The 15,077-nt window shown below is 42.7% G+C and overlaps 2 long non-coding RNA genes across 2 annotated transcripts in view; both read right to left on the reverse strand.

The window, feature by feature from the left end:
* Positions 1 to 14,043, reverse strand: part of LOC129620815 (uncharacterized) — a 108,603-nt gene extending 94,560 nt beyond the window's left edge. Inside the window, exon 1 of the long non-coding RNA XR_008698732.1 lies at positions 13,936 to 14,043. This is a non-coding gene — a long non-coding RNA (uncharacterized LOC129620815). The remainder of the gene's footprint in view (positions 1 to 13,935) is intronic.
* LOC129620816 (uncharacterized) lies at positions 9,730 to 11,553 on the reverse strand. The gene is made up of 2 exons (XR_008698733.1): positions 11,415 to 11,553; positions 9,730 to 9,986 (listed from the first exon to the last, which is right to left on the reverse strand). It is a non-coding gene; the product is annotated as an uncharacterized LOC129620816 (long non-coding RNA).
* Positions 14,044 to 15,077: the final 1,034 nt, after the last annotated feature.

Here is a 15,077-nt window from a genome sequence, read left to right on the forward strand (position 1 = left end):
AGAAAGGGAAGTAAAAGAATGCCAATATTGAGATGACACCTATGTTATTAGAATTATCTGATGAACATTTTAAAACAGCTATCATAAAGTTACTTCAGCAAGATTTACCATCACTCTTGAAACAAATGGAAAAAAAGTCTTATCAAAAAACAGACAAAAAGAGGAAGAAGACATAAAGAACCAAAAGGAAATTTCAGAGCTGAAAAATACAATGACCAAAATGAAAACCTCAACTGAGGGGCTCAATGGCACTGTGAAGCGGAAAGAGGAAGGAATTAGTGAACCTGAGGACAGCACAATGAAACTGAAAATACACTGGAAAAAAAACCAACAGAGCCTCAAGCACCTATGGGACCATAACAAAAATTCTAATGTTTATATCACTGAAGTTCTGGAATGAGGGGAGAAAAAAATAGGGGAAAAAAGCATTCAAAGAAATAACGGCTGAAAATTTTCCAAAATTTGGCAAGAGACAAAAATGCATGCATTCAAGAAGCTAAATGAATTTCAGATAGGATAAACTAAAGAAATTCCCACCAAGACCTCATCATCAAGCTTCTAAAAGCTAAAGATAAGGGAAAACCTTTAAAAAACCAGAGAGAAACTGTTTGACCAATAATAGATTTCTCATCAGAAACCACAGAAGCCAGGAGGATGTAACTCACATTTGTGAAGTGCTAAAGGGACTGTCAACACAGAATCTAAGAATGGGCACCATCAAAAAAGCTATAAAAAATTAATGCTGGAGATGATGTGGAGAAAGGGAACCCTCCTACGCTGTTGGTGGGAATGTAAACTGGTACAGACACTGTGGAGAATAGTACGGAGGTTCCTTAACAAATTAAAAATAGAGCTACCATATGATTCAACAATCCCACTCCTGGGCATATATCCAAAGAAAACTATAATTCAAGAAGACGCATTCACCTCAGTGTTCACTACAGCACTATCTGCAATAGCCAGGACATGGAAACAACCTAAATGTCCACCAGCAGAGGCGTGGACAAAGAAGATGTGGTGCATATACACAACGGAATAAAGAAGAACAAAATAATGTCATTTACAGCAACCTAGAGATTGTCATACTGAGTGAAGTAAGTCGGAGAGAAACAAATATCATATAATACCACTTATATGTGGAATCTAAAAAAAAGGCTACAAATGAACTTAAATGAACAAAACAGAGTTATAAATGTAGAAAACAAACTTATGCTTACTGGGGGCAAAGAGGGAAGGGATAAATTGGAAGACTGGGATTGTCACGCACACACTACTATATATAAAATAGGTAACTAATAAGGACCTGCTGTATAGCACAGGGAACGCTACTCAATACTCTGTAATGACCTATATGGGGAAAGAATCTAAAAAAGAGTAAATATGTGATTGTTATAACAGATTCACTTTGCTGTACACCTGAAATTAACACAGCATTATAAATGAACAATGTGTGCATTTGTGCTCAGTCGTGTCTGACTCTTTGCGACCCCAAGGACTGTAGCCCACCAGGCTCCTCTGTCCATGGAATTTTCCAGGCAAGAATACTGAAGTGGGCTATACCCCAACAAAAAGTTTAAAAACAAACAAAAAACCCCCAAATGGCTTAGTTAAGCTCTAGTATATTAATACATTAAAAATGATTATCGATATACATCCCATATTCCTCAGAGTACGATTATTTTGTGCTCTAAACCTTCATTTGTTAAAAGGAAGGCTTGCGTTTTCAGATATATCCAGCATAGTTAAGGTCACATTTTCCCTCATGATTTTCCATTTGTTTGACTCATTAAAAACTTTAAAATGTTCTTCAAACCACAGACCTTAGAAACTAAAGCAGTAATCAGTCGGTCAGGATTCACAATTACCTAAAGCTATGATCTAATATTCAGCACTTCCTCCAAACTAAGGCTTTCCAGATATTTCAGAATTAAATTAAACCTTTTTCTCCTACCCTACCTCCGCCCCTTAAATAAGAGTACTGCTACTGCTGCTAAGTCGCTTCAGTCGTGTCCGACTCTGCGACCCCATAGACGGCAGCCCACCAGGCTCCACCACCCCTGGGATTCTCCAGACAAGAACACTGGAGTGGGCTGCCATTTCCTTCTCCAATGCATGAAAGTGAAAAGTGAAAGTGAAGTTGCTCAGTCGTGTCCAACTCTAGCGACCCCATGGACTGCAGCCTACCAGGCTCCTCTGTCCATGGGATTTTCCAGGCAAGAGTACTGGAGTGGGGTGCCATTGCCTTCTCCAAACTAAGAGTAAGGACAATCCTATAAAGTTACCAGGGAGAAGTACTCCAGCTGGTTGTATGACATCAACATATGTCGTGATTGCAAACAGAATGAAAGAACTTGACACAAGTCCATCTCTGGTACAATGCTTATCTTTTCTTTCCTTCCGTCATCTCTATGGTTTGTGAGCTAATTCTTCTTTCATGTAAAAGGAAATTACATCTACTTTGAGGATTAAACAAGTTTGGTAAATGTTAAAGTATCTAATGTAGACCAAAGTAAACAGGAGGTAATTAATATGAGCTCTCCATCTTCCATCTCAGTTTTCTGTTGGGTGGACAAACCTAGAAATCTTTAGAATGGAGCTCCACTATATATCTTCATGTTTTCTTTTTAATTTTTCTTTTGTGAACCCGAGTATAATCTTGATATACAGATCACTCAGAGAAGAAATTCCTAGAGCATTTAATCATGCTGATGCTATCACTCATGTTTAGGGTGATTACTGAGTCTGTGATCATATCTGGAACACTTTTGAGAATGAAACGGGACACCATTAATATATTACCCTAGGGCATCAGGACTCTCATGGAGAAAGCTGGATATATAGTCACAGGTCAGAGATTTACTTGTGATCCAAACACTAAACCACAAAGGCAGCAGAGCAGCCAGAGTGAAGACCTCAAAATGAAGGCTCCACAAATTCACTCGAGGTCACGCGTAGCATTTATGGGGAAGCTCTAATAGTTTTCACCAGAGCCCATTTAATCTTATTTTGTTGGTGGTGTTGTTCAGCCGCCCAGTCGTGTCCAACTCTTTGCAACCCTGTGCACTGCAGCACGCCAGGCCTCCCTGTCCCTCCCCATCTCCTGGAGTTTGCTCAAGTTCATGTTCATTGCATCAGTGATGCCATCCAGCCATCTCATCCTCTGACGTGCTCTTCTCCTTCTGCCCTCAATCTTTCCTAGCATCAGGGATTTTTCCAACAAGTCGTCTGTTCTCATCAGACGACCAAAATACTGGAGCTTCAGCTTCAGCATCAGTCCTTCCAGTGAATATTCATGGTTGATCTCCCTTAAGATTGACTGATTTGATCTCCTTGCTGTCCAAGGAACTTTCAAGAGTCTTCTCCAGCACCACAGTTTGAAGGCATCAATTCTACATGACCACTGGGAAGACCACAGCCTTGACTGGGAAGACCATAGCCTTGACTATATGGACCTTTGTCAGCAGAGTAATGTCTCTGCTTTTCAACAGACTATCTAGGTTTGTCATCACTTTCCTGCCAAGAAGCAACTGTCTTCCGGTTTCACGGCTGCAGTCACCGTCTGTGGTGATTTGGGAGCCCACGAAGAGGAAATCTGTCACTGCTTCCACCTTTTCCCCTTCTATTTGCCATGCAGTAATGGGGCCAGATGCCATGATCTTAGTTTTTTTAATATTTAGTCTTAAGATGGCTCTTTCACTCTCCTCCTTCACCCTCTTCTAGAAGATCTTTGGTTCCTCTTTGCTTTCTGCCATCAGAGTGGTATCATCTGCATATCTGAGGTTGCTGATGTTTCTCCTGCCTATCTTCATGCCAGCTTGTAACTCATCCAGCCCAACATGTCTCATGATGTGCTCAGAGTATAGATAAAACAAACAGGATGATAGCAGACAGCCCTGTCATCCTCCTTACTCAATCTTGAACCAGTCTGTTGTTCCATACAGGGTTCTAACTGTTCCTTCTTGACCCTCATACAGGCTTCTCAGGAAACAGGTGAGATGGTCTGGTATTCCCATCTCTCTAAGAGCTTTCCATGGTTTGTCATGATCTACACAGTCAAAGGCTTTAGCATAGTCAATGAAACAGAGATAGATGTTTTTCTGAAATTCCCTTGCTTTGTCTCTAATCCAGTGAATGTTGGTAAGTTGATCTCTAGTTCCTCTTCCTTTTCTAAACCCATCTTGGACATCTGGAAGTTCTTGGTTGGCATAGTGCTGAAGCCTAGCCTGCAAGATTTTAAGCATGACCTTACTAGCATGGGAGGTGCGTGCATTTCTTATTTTACACCTAGTTCATTAAGATTTCTTTTGCAGTTTCTGATTCCTAAGGATGTTGACTACAAGACAGGACAACTGATAGAAAGGATGCAAGGGAGGCAATATAACCATGAATAAAACAAACAGGACACTCAATCAGATCAGTCGCTCAGTCGTGTCCGACTCTTTGCGACCCCATGAATCGCAGCACGCCAGGCCTCCCTGTCCATCACCAACTCCCGGAGTTCACTCAAACTCACATCCATCGAGTCAGTGATGCCATCCAGCCATCTCATCCTCTGTCATCCCCTTCTCCTCTTGCCCCCAATCCCTCCCAGCATCAGAGTCTTTTCCAATGAGTCAACTTGTCGCATGAGGTGGCCAAAGTACTGGAGTTTCAGCTTTAGCATCATTCCTTCCAAAGAACACCCAGGGCTGATCTCCTTCAGAATGGACTGGTTGGATCTCCTTGCAGTCCAAGGGACTCTCAAGAGACTTCTCCAACACCACAGTTCAAAAGCATCAATTCTTCGGTGCTCAGCCTTCTTCATAGTCCAACTCTCACATCCATACATGACCACAGGAAAAACCATAGCCTTAACTAGATGGACCTTTGTTGGCAAAGTAATGTCTCTGCTTTTGAATATGCTATCTAGGTTGGTCATAACTTTCCTTCCAAGGAGTAAGCGTCTTTTAATTTCATGGCTGCAGTCACCATCTGCAGTGATTTTGGAGTCCCCCAAAATAAAGTCTGACACTGTTTCCACTGTTTCTCCATCTATTTCCCATGAAGTGATGGGACCGGATGCCATGATCTTCGTTTTCTGAATGCTGAGCTTTAAACCAACTTTTTCACTCTCCTCTTTCACTTTCATCAAGAGGATTTTTAGTTCCTCTTCACTTTCTGCCATAAGGGTGGTGTCATCTGCATATCTGAGGTGATTGATATTTCTCCCGGCAATCTTGATTCCAGTTTGTGTTTCTTCCAGTCCAGCGTTTCTCATGATGTACTCTGCATAGAAGTTAAATAAACAGGGTGACAATATACAGCCTTGACGTACTCCTTTTCCTATTTGGAACCAGTCTGTTGTTCCATGTCCGGTTCTAACTGTTGCTTCCTGACCTGCATACAAATTTCTCAAGAGGCAGGTCAGGTGGTCTGGTATTCCCATCTCTTTCAGAATTTTCCGCAGTTTATTTTGATCCACACAGGACACTCAATAGCATAGCAGTTTAAGAGTGGAGACAAGCAGCTGCACCCTTCAACAGGCAGGAAAGAGTTATATTATAAAACAGTGCCAGAAATTATGTTTATAATGTTGACCTCGAGTCATTAAGGAAAGTTTGACTCATGCTTAGATTACACTGGGACATTAGTGAAGACTGAACTGCATTTCCACCTAAAACTTTTTTGAATTTCTGTTTTCCGATGAATACATGTGTCACTATTTACACCTCAACCAATTAGGAAACGTAATAGGAGGCTTAGCTTGAGCCCCAGCTAAGCCTGACCTAGGGCTCAGAGCTATGTGATCATGAGAAGACAGGCCCGTGGAGAGGACGCTAGGGCTCCCAGAGGGAAAAAAAAAAGACTCACGGCAGGAAAAGAGAGCAGCTGCAAAAGAAGGTGCAGGAAAGAGGTGTCTGAATGAGAGAAGGGGCATCCGGAGAGGCTGTGGTTCTCCTCCCCCCGCCCCGCCCCCTGCCCCCGGCTGATCCTCCACACTGCCGCCTACCGGCAGGCCTGAGAAACGCCCTGGAGAGTGGAGGGCCCCGGGAGCTGAGAGCACTGGGCGTGGGCCGCCCAGGAGACCCGCTAGGGATTTGGAAAGGGCCAGAAACTCCTTAGGTAAATGGGTCTCAGACCCCTTTGGGAAAGCTGAGGGTGTTACCGTGCGTTGTCAAATGGATTCTATTTCCTCCATGCTGTTGTTTTTCTTGGTGTTGGTTTGGTTGGTTGGTTGGTTTTGGCCACATCCTGGGTTATCTTTTCTCCCCAACCAGGGACAAACACAAGCTCTCAGCAGTGAAAGCAGAGTCCTCATCCCTGGACCACCAGGGAATACCCGCTGCTGTTTTTCACACTGGCAGCACTTGAAGATCTGACACCTAAACTCTTCTGCCGATGATAACAGGAATATATCTACTACTATTTGAAATAAAAGTGGTATCATAATATCAACTGTGACAAAAGAAGAAAATATAAATATATGTGTGTGTATGTATATACATAATGTATATATGTAATATGTATGTACATATATTTATGTATATAATATATATATACTCTCTTAAGTAATATGGGGATATGGAGGAAGATAAAAGTGGAGCAAATAGCTGAAAGAAATAAAAACAGGGATGCTGCTGCTAAGTCGCTTCAGTCGTGTCCAACTCTGTGCGACCCCATAGACGGCAGCCCACCCGGCTCCCCCGTCCCTGGGATTCTCCAGGTAAGAACACTGGAGTGGGTTGCCATTTCCTTCTCCAATGCAGGAAAGTGAAAGGTGAAAGTGAAGTCGCTCAGTCATGTCCGACTCTTAGCGACCCCATGGACTGCAGCCCACCAGGCTCCTCCGTCCATGGGATTTGCCAGGCAAGAGTACTGGAGAGGGGTGCCATTGCCTTCTCCGAAAAACAGGGATAACAGGGTCTTAAAAGCTGGTTACAATGTGAGAAATCTGTTACTCAATGTTCTTATATGTGCACTTGTGTGATTATATGTGCATGTTCAGATTTTTGTGTGTCTCACTGCAAGAGAAGCGATTTGGTCAATAATATATTTGGAGACTGAGACTGTAACAAAACTGCTATAATGTGGATGAATTTTGGTTAAATCCTTATCCTGGGACCTTAGATAAAGGTTTGTTTTTCTACAAAGCTGTTGTTTCTTGAATGAATTATTAAAATGTCTCCTTAGATAAATTAGTTCTCATTCAAATATTGAAAATGAATGTATAGTGTGTGTGTGTATGGATATATGAACACACACTAGTTCAGGGGCTAATTTTAGATGTAAGAAACTGATTTGGAAAGTGATTAATTTATTTTGAATAAGAGATAATTTAAAATAAAATATATGTGCCATTTAAAATAACAATGCACAGTACTGGGATTCAAAGATAGTTTAAAAATGACACCTTTCTTCTCCTTGAGTTTTTAAATAACATTTAAAAGAAATAGATATAAATATTTTGAGTATTTATAACAAAGGCTGTAGATCTTTACTATAAAATAGATATACCAAATGCCACATCAAACAGAAAGGGGAAGAGGAAGGAAGAGACAATGCACAAGGAGGAAGCAGAAATAGACAACACGTCTACAAAGCCTTTTCTCTACTATAAAGTTTAAATAAGTAACATGATGTTCTCCCTCTCCTTTTACTGGGAGGGAGAGAGGGGCTTCCAAACCAAAAAGATGTTAAAAGATGTCCAGAGCCACTCAAGTTGGCAAAAGTGTTTATAAATGGACGACATCGCATGAGTGCATGGGACACACAGGGCTCAAAAGCACGTGATCTCTAGCAGCCCGACCCATGACGAGCTCAACATTCACTCACAGAAAGTAGCTCATAAACCATCACACCACTGATAGAGAAGATTTACAATCAGGTCAACCTGTGCTCGCTCATTAGCTCTGAGATTAATGACATGTTGTTAGGGAACCAAAAAAAAACAAACAAAAACCAGATGTGAGATCCATTACCTCTTTTGTTACTGAAAAAACTGATTCTGGAGAAGGCAAATCTGTATTTGTGAACAGAAAACTCCCTGGCCCTGGACCTGGAATTAGGCCCTCTTTCAACGGCGTGGGCAGCGCTCTGTGCAGGGAGGAGGAAGGCACACATGTGCTCTCTCTTGGGGAGCGCACTCTCAGGAGGGAGGCTCAGATGAAGAGTATATGCCACCCATGCTCACTTCCTGTCTCTGAACTCCAGGGTGTGATAAGACAGAGGGTGGAGAAAGTGGTGCCTAATGACTGTGCTTCACATGCAAGGAAACATCCAGTGTGCTTGGGAAGAAACATATTCTCTAATTTTGTGTCCTACGACTGAGCGACTTCACTTTCACTTTTCACTCTCATGCATTGGAGAAGGAAATGGCAACCCACTCCAGTGTTCTTGCCTGGAGAATCCCAGGGATGGGGGAGCCTGGTGGGCTGCCATCTATGGGGTCTCACAGAGTCAGACACGACTGAAGCAACTTCGTAGCAGCAGCAGCAGCAGCAGCAGCAACCACTCATCTGGGGTGTGGCCACTCCCTTGAGGGAAAATATCAGCCCTCGGCCAGTACCATTCTGTGCTCTCCCACCATCACTGCTCTCAATGCCAATGCCTTCCCCTTTGAAGAGCATCCTGGAACCACTGGTGGGAGTTTTGATTTTGCCTCCAGTGGCTCGGAACAATACATTAGGTAGATTAAGGGCAAAGCCGCTTTCTACCCAATTATAGATGTTGACTACCCCTTTTGCTTCCCATCACAAATCCTGAGCAGCCTCATCGTCCAACATAGTTTGTTACAGGTTCACCATGACAGCAAGTGGCAATATAAAGTTAGTCCAACAAAGAATGGTCAACATAGAAATATGACTCTAAACTTTCTTTCATTCTCAAAGAGGAATTGAGGTCCATAAATTAAGCCCTACTTATAAAGTGAATCTAGAGCCATTATAGTCAAAAGAAATGAAAAGTTGGAAATTAATTTCCATTGCCTTTCAGAATTAAAAAGACATTAACATTCAAAATGCACCCTTCCTAATTTTTTATCCTGTTCAGTGGTAACAGAGGGGTTCTCCATCTTGGGCAAAGTGATTCTTGCAGCAGCTATAGCGTAAGCTGCCTTGTCAATGTCGTTCATAAGAACTGTGTTATTTATTGCCAAATCTTTACAAACCACACTTGAAAGAAGTCCGGAGTTAATTGCTAGTAAGACATACAAGATCATGATTGCACTGGTCCACAGCTACCAAATTTAGAAAATGACTCAATCCCTAGTCCCTCGGACAGTTAGCCTGGAACAAAATTATATTCCCGGAACTTAGCACCTCGTCCAAACCAAAAAGAGTTGGCAAGAAGACAGCAGAGATTCAACAGCACTGACAGAAAAGTACCAGTTTGTTTTGAGCTGTGCCAGTGCGCCAGAGTTTTTATTAGTTGTCCAGAGACCATGACCTGTGAACTTTAAATCAATTGGGAAATATCTCTTGGCAAGAGATTGTTTTTGGAACTATCAGTTTTCTAGATTGGGAGAGAAACCTATGCCTACTGTCTTTTCTCAGAGAAGACCATTTAAGCCATTGGTGCTTTGAGCAAAGTCTAAAAATTTGACTTAGCAGCAACCCCAGTCTTATTTGAGGGGACTTTCACCTACCTAATGTATGTAACATTTCCTAAGTTTCAATTTTGCCTTTAAATTCCATGTGTCTAGTGTTAAAAGATATTTTCGAAAGATGCAAAATCATAACTCACACACAGATATAAAATGAATACAAGGTAAAGATTTTATTTAACTCCCTGAGTAAACCAAAGAGATAAGCAACTGGTTCAAGGGAGAAGGCAAAGAAGCACAAATTCTTATGGAGTAAGGAATGTTGAAGTGAATATGCAAACGGATACAAAATTGGCTTTTGCATAGGATGGAGGGGTAGGTGTTGTCCCTCAATGGAAGGAATCATTTCCATGTCAGCAGACAACAGTTATTTTGCATTGCCATCAGTTATTTTCAACTTACAGAGCTGTAAAATAGAAATCAGAATTGGATAACCACAAAAGGGGTGTGTTAGTCTAAATGGGACAAGGTTACATAATTTTTGATCAGAGTGTACCTTTTACCTCACTGCTGCTGAGTCACTTCAGTCGTGTCCGACTCTGTGCAACCCCATTGCCTTCTCCTTACCTCACTAGCACCCCAATATTAATTTGAATGTAGACCCCAGTTTGCTCTAATACAGAGCATTTACATTCTTCTGTGAGCAGGCCTTTCTCATCTTTGGCCATAGATGCTGTTTCTACTGGAGAAGGCAATGGACCCCACTCCAGTACTCTTGCCCGGAAAATCCCATGGACGGAGGAGCCTGGTGGGCTGCAGTCCATGGGCTCGCCAGGACACGACTGAGCGACTTCACTTTCACTTTTCACTCTCATGCATTGGAGAAGGCAATGGCAACCCACTCCAGTGTTCTTGCCTGGAGAATCCCAGGGATGGGGGAGCCTGGTGGGCTGCCGTCTATGGGGTCGCACAGAGTCGGACACGACTGAAGCGACTTAGCAGCAGCTGTTTCTACTACCTCTTGCTGTGGGTTCACTAGTCCTAAAAGTCCTGCCTTGTAATCTGAGCCTTATTAATATCACATGGTGGAAAGTGATTCTTGAATCTGTGCACAAGCTCCTTGACAGCTCACTTCTTTGGTCTGGAGGCATAATGGAATTGAGACAGCTCAGCTGATGCTCCCTACCAAGGTCTGGCACTCATCATTGAAACCCTCTGTCACACACACACACACACACACACACACACACACACACACACACACACCAGCAGCATCACATTCTAAAAGCAGCAAAAGAACGCTGCTTTATAAGTGTGTCCAAAACAATTTCTTTCCCCTGTAAGTGGATGAGTGCCTCAGCCCCTCCACTATCAATCCCTCTGAAGCTCGCTGGTATTAAAGGAAGCCCAGGAGGCTGAGGCACGTGTGTCTTTGTAATCCAAGGAACTGCAGCCTGGATATCAAAGCCACCACCTGGGACAGCACCTCCGCGGAGGACAGCAAGGCCAGGGTTGGGTTGCTCGCCAGCCCCCCTCACGCCTGTCTGCTGAGGCCAATCATGGACCCCCTACATTTACTGTGTCTCCTCTTTCATAAAAGACAACCACAGGCCTTTGACTAAAACCTCATAAGCAGCAGTAACCAGCAAGTTCAAAACGCCATGTGGCCCAAGAGAAAGAGACTCTGGTCCAGGCTACAGCACTTAGGGGTTACTTGTACAGCTATGCAGACTGCATCAAACCCAATGGTCAAAAAATCTGTGTGACGTGGCTTCACCTAAACCTTCCATCTTAGATGGCTATTTTGGCACCCAAATCAATTCTACTCCTTATATATTTCTCCAGGTTCTCTGAAAATGCCTCAAAGCCCAGCATTCCCCTAGATTCAACTCACCTCACCAGACTCTGTCCAAGAGGACCAGGCAAGGAAGTGGTGGGTCCCTGCAGCCCAGCCTCCACCATGCTTTCCAGCTGGGGAGGCAGGAAGGGAGAGGGTGGAGACAGGCCAAAAGAATCAGAGCTAAATGCTATCCCATCACATCCATCACAGGAAATACAGAGTCAGAAATAACTACTGGGCTAACACCAAGTACTACGTAAGGTGAGTTTCGGTCTCATGTATCACCAAGATAGGAAAAAAGAACTGTCCTTTAAGTGAGTCACAGCATCTAATGTAAGATACATCCCAATTAGAAACTACACATTGGAACAAGAAAAAGTGAATCTTAGAATCAATGGCATACAGTAATAATAGTAACACAAGCTAAAATTTGTGTGTAGTTCCTATGTTCCAGGCACTGTTTAAGTTCTTTATTTGTATTGTCTCATTCAGCCCTCCCAAGACCTTCATAAAGGCAGATGTTATTAGTATTATTATCCCACTTTTTACAGAAGGAAATGAAAGTAGAGTGAGTTAGTAACTTGCCCAAGGCCACATAGGTGTTAGTGGAACCAAATGTCTGAGTCTAAATTCCTACTCCTGCATCATCGCGGCTCCTCTGGAAATTACACAAAATACACAGAAGCAACAAAAAAGTCACTTGTCATCCTATTGCTGAAAGACAGCATCCAGATCTGACACTGTTCCTTCCAGTCATAAAAATAACAATACATTGTCCATGTGATTTTTAATGATCAGTATTTTTAAAGCAATAGTGTGTAGAGGAAGCAAATGGAACTATATATATATTAATAAGTATCACCCTCAAATTTCTGTCCAACATTTTAGAATAAATCCACCATGAGCCCTTTGAACAACAGAAATTTTGTTGGGCATCCCAGCCATTCCTCTCCTTGCTTCATCCCTTACTGGGTTAACCCAAGCTTTTCCCCTTTTCCATATGGTGTCTAAGAAGGTCACCAAGTAATGTGTTTCTCGTATCAGTGCCAAATGCCTCTCTTAGACCCTGGACGCTGTAACATGATTCTGCTGAATTCTTGTAGAAAATGCTCACAGACCCCTTGAGATACCGTATGGCAAGCAACCAGATGTCATCATAAAAGCATGAGTCAGATTTCCAGGCAGCCAACAGCCTCAGAGGACAAAGCTCCTCCAAGGCCCTGGAGTGCTTGCAACACGGCTGACTGGTTGGAACGGGTATCTCCAGGTCAGAGAACCCATCCCAGAGGGCTGTCTGACACTTGGGAATGCAGGTGGGGCTTAAAAGCTTCTGCAAAACAAAGCTGAAGATTTCGCCTGCCAGTCACACAGCCGGCAAACCCAGACCAACGGAAGGCAGATTAACAATAGACTACAGAAACAAACGAAAAGCATTAGGCTGTGATATATTCCCCTGAAACCACACAAAAGGAAAAAGTACAGCTCCTTTCACTGTTAAAGCCTACAAAGGCCCTGTATGTGACTGGGAATGGTTTTGTATAGAAATAGACTTGTGGCTGGTATGAGTGAGTGAAGTCGCTCAGTCGTGTCTGACTCTTTGAGACCCCGTGGACTGCAGCCTACCAGGCTCCTCAATCCGTGGAATTTTCCAGGCAAGAATACTGGAGTGGGCTGCCATTTCCTTCTCCACAGGATCTTCCCAACCCAGGGATTGAACCTGTGTCTCCAGCATTGCAGGCAGACACTTTATGGTCTGAGCCACCAGAGAAGCCATAGGTTTTCTCAAACTAGGCAGCAGGTGAGAGGGACTTGCTATTTCTTTGAGGCTTGGGAGTTTTGTGAGGAGTTTTAAATGCTGAATTTTTAATTTTAAAGATAGCATAAAATCATCTTGTTATAAAGAGATCATACATCTGCCATGATAATTCATATCCAGAGAAAGTCTTTCTGTAAAATAAGATTTTTGTTTCTTAAGGGAGTGTTTTCCCCACTGAAGTCAACATATTCTTGGGATTTTATGAGAAGGTTTTTTCCTTGAAAAGGTTAATATAGCTCTCAAATTTGAGAAATATTCATCTGGTATGTTAAAAAAATATTTTATTAAAACTCCAATACCTCATTATGATTTGGGATCAAACTACAATGTGGGATTCCTCTTTATTTCCATTTCTCTGTGACATGACTTCCTCCCACTCGTTCCCTTAAATGAGATATAAAGTCAGGTGAAGTTAATATTCCCTGGTGGCTCAGCGGTAAGGAATCCACCTGACAATGCAGGAGACGCAGATCTGATCCCTGGGTCAGGAAGATCCCCTGGAGAAGGAAATGGCAACCGACTCCAGTATTCTTACCTGGCAAATCCCATGGACAGAGGAGCCTGGTGGGCTATAGTCCTTGGGGTCGCAAAGAATCAGACACGACTGAGCGACTAAAAACAACACGAAATTAATGTGCAATAGATCTGTCAGTGGAAAGATACAGATTTAATGAAGGGCATTGATTGTTTTAGGCATAAGTGTAGTTCTGGAATAGTAATGAAAGGCACTCTACAGAAAGAAAAAACATTCATTCTTACCCAGAAGCCTTGTGGGGGCAAAGGCGAGAATGGGACAGGTTCTCAAAGCCAGCGGGTGTCTCCTGGCTCCTCTGGCTCCTCCTCCTCTGGGGTGGAGCCTCCGGGCATGATTGACACAAGACCTACCGCTTGGGAGGAGCCGCCGCGGGGCTTCTATGGGCAGGCCAGAAAGTTCTTTGTTTTTCAAGTAAAAATAAAAGACACATTTTTCATTTTCACCAAGAACTTAATTGAACAACGTATTCACCATTTTGTTCCGCTACCTTCTGTCATTTTCCAGGCAACTTTAGAATTCCATCTTTCCAAGACATTTGATCTTTTTGAGCAAAGAACTATTCCAGGTTCCTTTTACAGTCTTCCAGGGAATTGAAATACTCTGCATTAAGAGAATTTTGTGAAGACTGAAATAAAGAGCAGTCTGAAGGTGCAGTGTTTGGTGAATACGGTGGATGAATCAGAACTACCCAGCCAAGCCGTAACGATTTCTGCCTGTCACCAAAGAAACACATGGTCCTATGATATCATTATCCTGATAAAAGATTATGTGTTTTCTGTTGACTAATTCGGGGTGCTTTCCATCAAGTGCTGTTTTCAGTTGGTCTAATTAGGAGCAGTACTTGTTGGAATTAATCTTTTGGTTTTCCAGAAGGAGCTCATAATAGAGGATTCTCTTCCAATTCCACCATACACAGGACATCACCATCTTTGGATGAAGACTGGCCTTTGATGTGGTTGGTAGAGGTTCATTTCACTTGTCTGATGATCTCTTCTGTTCTACATTATTATACAGTATCCACTTTTCATCACCACAATTGTTTCATTGTCACAATTTGTTTTAAAAACCAAACATCTTCATTATGTTTAAGTAGAGAATTGCATGCAGAATGCAGTCAAGAAAGTTTTTTTGCTTAGCTTATGTGGAACCCAAGTGAAAGCCCAAGTGAAAAGTGAAAGTGTCTGACTCTTTGTGATTGCATGGGCTGTAGCCCACCAGGCTCCTCTGTCCATGGAATTCTCCAAGCAAGAATACTGGAATGGGTTGCCATTCCCTTCTCCAGGGATTTTCCCAACCCAGGGATCAAACCCGTGTCTCCTGCATTGGCAGGATTCTTTACCGTTGAGCCATGAGGGAAACCCATGTG

Source organism: Bubalus kerabau, chromosome 10 (assembly GCF_029407905.1).
Source record: "Bubalus kerabau isolate K-KA32 ecotype Philippines breed swamp buffalo chromosome 10, PCC_UOA_SB_1v2, whole genome shotgun sequence".
NCBI classification, from domain to species: domain Eukaryota; kingdom Metazoa; phylum Chordata; class Mammalia; order Artiodactyla; family Bovidae; genus Bubalus; species Bubalus kerabau.